Below are 5,130 nucleotides of genomic sequence, written 5' to 3' on the forward strand. Positions count from 1 at the left end.
AAATTGAAAATACCTCAGCGTGTCCCGAGGCTCAACTCACCTCTTGCAATATGAGTTGATTTTTGAAAAGCATAAATTAAAAACATAAATTGAAAATACCTCAGCGTGTCCTAAGGCTCAACTCACCTCTTGCAATATGAGTTGATTTTTTTTGAAAAGCAGAAATTGGAAAACAGAAATTGAAAATACCTCAGCGTGCCCTAAGACTCAACTCACCTCTCGCAGTATGAGTTGATTTTTGAAAAGCATAAATTAAAAAAATGGAAATTGAAAATACCTCAGCGTGTCCTGAGGCTCAACTCACCTCTTGCAATATGAGTTGATTTTTGAAAAGCATAAATTAAAAACGGAAATTGAAAATACCTCAGCGTTTCCTGAGGCTCAACTCACCTATTGAAATATGAGTTGATTTTTTTGAAAAACAGAAATTGAAAATACCTCAGCGTGCCCTGAGGCTCAGGAATTCGGGCCGGGCCTGGGCCAAAAAATGTTTTACTCAAGGCCTGGCCCATTTTTTAAACGAACCTTATTTTTTTTCGAAACCCATTTTTTGGGCCTATATTTTTGCCCAAGCCCTCCCACATTTCGGGCAGGCCTTCGGGCCGGGTGGCCCGACTCATGAGCAGGTCTAACTATCATGTGAGGTTTTTTTTTAATTTTAAAATATCAAAATAATAAATTTAATAAAATAATTTTAATATCATTAACAATTGAACATAAATTTAAAAAAATAAAAAAAATTAAATTCCTAAAAATAAAAGTAATTGCGACATATTTTAACCAAATCAATAATGCATCAAGTTTCTCACCATGGATAAAAAGAAATAGAGATTCAAGTGATACTGATAATGATGAGGATACTAACGAAGATAGAAATATCCGTCGGTTGCTTTGGACAATTGAGGTAGAGAATGAAGGCTTTAAGTTGGAACACTTATTTTGATTGTTGAAACCACCCTTTTTTTATTTCAAAATTTTAAATTTAATGAAAAAAAAGTGGGGGAATCGACTTTTGAAAACAAAACATGGAGTCGCCACCGATCATCACCTGAGAATTTGGTTATTTTAATAAAACATTTTGGTTTACTAAAACAATGATTCTGGTCTACGAAAATATGAGAAACCGGGCTTGGGAGTCGGTTACGTATGAGGAAGGATTAGCACCCTCACTACGCCCAAAATTGGTACCAAATCAATTAAATACTGTCCTTATGTCTAAAATTAAAAAATGTTTTTGAAATGTGGTTCCTTTTTAATAATATTTGAGTAACCCGAGTTGGTTGTCAAAAATCTTCTTGTTTCAACGTCCGAAAGTTTATAATTTGAAAATCACAAAAGGATGCTCAACCATTTAGTCCAACGAAAAACCGAAACCTAGCACAGTAGGGCACGATTCCTCGAATTTCCGAACATTGACCATTGCCTCGCCTTAGAAAAATACGAGTGAAATTTCAAAGAAACATTCGATTATTTTGAACAAACTGGAAATTGCAACCCAGCACGATAGGGCACTATTCCCCGAATCGCCAAACATCGAACATTTCTTTCGTTTTAAATGGTTTTTAGAAAACGTGAATGAAATTCTGAAGGGATCTTCGATCGTTTAGAATAAATGAAAAAGCGCAACCCAGCACGATAGGGCACGATTCTCAAATCGCCAAACATAGAACATCGCCTTCGTTTTGAAAGGTTTTTAATAAACATGAGTGAAAACCTAAAAGAATATTCGATTGTTTTTGAATAAATGAGAAATCACGACCCAGCACGATAGGGCATGATTCCCGAATTGTCAAACACCGAGTATTGCCTTCGTTTTAAAGGATTTTTGGAAGATATGAGTGAAATTTTGAAGGGACTTTCGATTACTTTGAGCAAACGAGAAATTGAAACCCAACACGTTAGGGCACGATTCCACGAATTGTCAAATATCGAATATCGCATTCGTTTTAAATAATCGTGAACTAGCTTAAAACGTCTTAATTTGATTTGAAATAAGACGAAATTAATCATAAAAATCTGAATTTTACGAAACCACATTTCAAAAATAAGGTGGAAAACGATGATATGAGTTAATAGGCACATATGAGATACCATACTTGATGAATGAGAATATTAATCAACTAGCGGAATAAGCAATTAAATATAATTAACTTAAAGATATAACCCAACTTCAATCATACATGGAAAATAATTAACATGATAATAATGAATAAATAAAATGCAAGGACAGCATACATGGCATAATAAAATCATTAGAGGCACAAAACAAAATGCAAATCAAGGAAGCAATATGGTATAAAACTATTTCACAATAAGGACGAATAAACGGACATATAAAATATAGGTTGACCAACTTGTATAAAACTAAGGATATATATATAACCTTTTTTGAAACTGATATTATAGAATGAAAGTTTGAATCTAATTGCATGTAAAATATTTTAAACACAAATACATTTAAAAGTTAACAAACTACATGATGATTTAAATAATATATAATATAAAAGAATGATAATGAAGATATATGACAAGACATAATACACAAAATAGATTTATGAAACATATGTACATGCAAGTTTATTATAAAAAAAAGAACATGAGATTAATAATAAGATATATATATATAAATTTAAAATAGTCTAAAAATTATACACATGCCATTATATCAAAATATTTAGATAATAGGCTATATGTAAAACACAAAAGCAATATGATATATATAAATACACTCAAAAATAATAATTTTATAATTACAAAAAAATGAAGTTTCCAAAATTATTTCATATATACATGAAGAAAATACTCGACAAATTATGAAACAAAAAGTATTTTAAAATAGAAAAATCTATTAAAGTAATAGGCGTATTAATATATATACATATAGGTTTAAAAACAAATACATGTAAAATAACATAGATGTGATGATATGTATAGGGCTAAATTAGTCTTATTATATATTATATACATAATAGATTTAAAAAAACATGCTTATATATAAGGAGAACTACATGTATAAAATACATGGATTTAGTAACATATATATATAAATTAAAAAATGAGTATCAATAAATATGTACATATGTATGATAATAATTTAAGAGATATATTACGTTGGACTACATAATAAAATATAAGAATAAACTTAAAAAAAACCATATGTATAAAAAATATAAGGTTAATAATAATATATATGAAATAAAGAAAAAATAACTTTCATATAAAGTATTATGTATATACAGTAGTGTATGTGAAAAACATTATAAAAGGGATTAAAAAAACGAAATCAAATCATTAAAATATATAAAGAACAATAAGTAAACAAGGATAAAAACAATTGAATGCGTCTAAAAAAATTGATAATAAGCCATAAAATGAATAAATAAAGAGAAGGGACTTAATTAAAAGAGAATTAAAATAAGAGGGACAAAGTATAAATGGGAACAAATGCCAAAATGACAAAGGGGGGAGCTTGTAACAAGTGCGAATGCGCAGGGACTAAATGTGGAAATGATTCAGACCCCCAAGACGCAACATTGTACTGCGGACTAAAGTGAAAATGCATGCAAATTAATGAGCTAAATTAAGAAAACAAAACGGAACAGCCAAGGCGTGATTGAATATACACGCAAAAAAGGGGGGACTCAACTCGAAAATAACCCATTTGCTGCGTATAGGCGCTGGTTCGGGTCCTGGAGCGGGTCGACGCGCGGACCCTCCCCCTTGAAACGGCGCCGTTTCGTCTTTTGCTTAAGACTTAAAGAAAATTAATGGCATTTTGCCATTTTTCCCAGTTGCAGGCCAAATACCCAATCATTAGGGTTTCAGCGCCGCAACTTTCATCCCCTAGGGCCGACTCTTGGGTTTCACCGGCACATAATGTGCCTCCACCACCGCCGAGACCCAAAGCCCCCTTTTTTGGTTCCGTTTCCATGCCCGAGGGACCCCGACGACGGAACCAAAGATGTAATCAGGTAAACTCTTCCATTTTCTTATTTCCTTCTGCTAAAACACATGCAAACCTCGAAGAAGAGGATCTATTCGAAAAAAGAAAAGGAAAATGGAACTAGAAATCACCTCTCGAAAATTTCGGCTTTATTTTTTTGTATTTTGTATTTTCGTGTGCTTAATATGCGTTCGTTTGTATTGCTTGTGTAAAAAAAAGAGATTTACAGTCGGAAATCATTGGCTTTATAGCCGAATAATCAAAAAATAAAGAAAAAATACAATTTTTTCTTTGCTTTCGTATTGGCTACTGCTCTGTTTGTCTTCTTGCAGGTACGGGCGTGCGTTGGTGTGTGTACGGGGGCGTGGCGTGGCTACTGAAACGTTGGGGCGTACGGAGGCATAGAGCTGTTGTCCGGTTGCTGTTACGGCGCAGGAGAAAGGGGGTGACTTAGGGTTTGCCGAAACTTGGCTCAATTTTTAGGCCGTTTGGGCCTGTTCCAGTTATTGGGCCCTTGTATTTGGGCTATGGAATATTGTAACGATTTGGACTGTAATAGGACATTAAAGTTTTATTTGGGTTTTATACTTGTTTTTTTTTTGTTTATTTTGTTTTTGTTTTGTGTTTGCAATGGGCCGGGCAAATTGACCTGCTTACATTGATCACTTGATCTAGCAATATAAAACCAATTTAAGGGGGGTTTTTTTTAATGGAAACTAGGAAGACCTTAAATTTTATGTGTAATTAAGTTGGGAAATGGGATTTTACAATGTGGTGGGCACATTTGGACCTTTGGTCACCCCAATCTTTGTTAATAAAAATGTCATATGTGTCTCATTTTCTAAACAACTCATTTTAGATTACTTGAGTGTATGGTAATAAGAAGGAAGTTCGAGATCAATTAAGAGATTATTTTATTCCAAAATTGAGCAAAACAGTCAAGTTCTAAAGATTTAGTAATTTGAAAATCAAGAACGAGATCCAATGAAGCTACAAGATTGCTCAACTCCAGTGATTAACTCTTTAGGTCTAATCAAATGAAAGCCAAGCCCCATTAAATCACATCCTATAGCATCCTACAAGGTTCTAGAACTCAATTTTAACATACTTATTAGAGTACTCTCCAAGTGAGACCCTCAACGATTTTGATACTCTTTATAAAATCTCCCCTTCAATCAACACTAAAA

At 32.9% G+C, this 5,130-nt stretch overlaps 1 long non-coding RNA gene across 1 annotated transcript; it reads left to right on the forward strand.

Annotated features, from left to right (window-relative positions):
- Positions 1-3,570: 3,570 nt before the first annotated feature.
- LOC107920997 (uncharacterized) lies at positions 3,571-4,528 on the forward strand. Its single transcript, XR_001690890.2, has 2 exons — positions 3,571-3,971; positions 4,276-4,528. It is a non-coding gene; the product is annotated as an uncharacterized lncRNA (long non-coding RNA).
- The last annotated feature ends 602 nt before the right edge of the window (positions 4,529-5,130 follow it).

Source organism: Gossypium hirsutum, chromosome A02 (genome assembly GCF_007990345.1).
Source record: "Gossypium hirsutum isolate 1008001.06 chromosome A02, Gossypium_hirsutum_v2.1, whole genome shotgun sequence".
NCBI classification, from domain to species: domain Eukaryota; kingdom Viridiplantae; phylum Streptophyta; class Magnoliopsida; order Malvales; family Malvaceae; genus Gossypium; species Gossypium hirsutum.